Here is an 885-nt window from a genome sequence, read left to right on the forward strand (position 1 = left end):
TTGTCTGCTGCCTTGTCTTAGGGCACTTTGCTAACTGAGTGGTTGTTAACTACAGTAATGAACAGATTCTTCCAAGGGGAAAACATCTTAAACTGGGAAGCTCGTGATATCATGGACTGACATTTGAAAGGTGGCCACGGAATAATGCATAGATTTAAGAGTTATTAATGTTTAACCGTGGAGGCATTGTAGGACCTCAAAAAATAGCTTTGGAAGTGAAATCAGCAAAAGAAAAGGCATGTAGAATCTTGCTAAAGCTCTGCAATTTGCACATTACATGTCAGATTTCTTAACTGCTACTTAAAAAAATATTTGTATTCAGATTACATGGTTTAGAAAATGTGGTACTATTATTAAGAGTAGCAGCCACAGCATTTATTTTCTCTTTTTGACCAGTGTACTCTCTGATGTAAAAATATCCCTCATATCCTCTGAAAAAAAATACATGAAGCTATGGAGATGATCAATTCAGAATTAAAATAAGCCAATAGGAAGATGCAGTGTTCTCTAAAACACCCTGGGCACAGGAAGGAGAATGAATGACTCGGAACTAGGGCAGGAATGGAGATGTTTGCTGGTCTCACGTAGTCCAACCTGGACGCCAACGCTGGAGGTAATATTCCCATGTCTTTATGCAGTACAATGGTACAACTTCTAAAGAAATGTAATCCAAACCCTTCATTTTACAGAAGAAACTCTCGTGTGTTCTCCTTTGAATTTTTGTAATATACAAAGGCCTTTTTGTCCCCCGCAAAGCAGCTTCATCTCAGCATTCTTTTAGAAAACAAGCCATCTCACAGTTTTTGGTATGTGATTTGCCAAGATTATATTAGTCTACTCTTTCAAAAACATAGTAAATGAAAAAAAAAAGCCACGCAAATGTTG

This window comes from Propithecus coquereli, unplaced genomic scaffold (assembly GCF_000956105.1).
Source record: "Propithecus coquereli isolate 6110/MARCELLA unplaced genomic scaffold, Pcoq_1.0 Scaffold176, whole genome shotgun sequence".
NCBI classification, from domain to species: domain Eukaryota; kingdom Metazoa; phylum Chordata; class Mammalia; order Primates; family Indriidae; genus Propithecus; species Propithecus coquereli.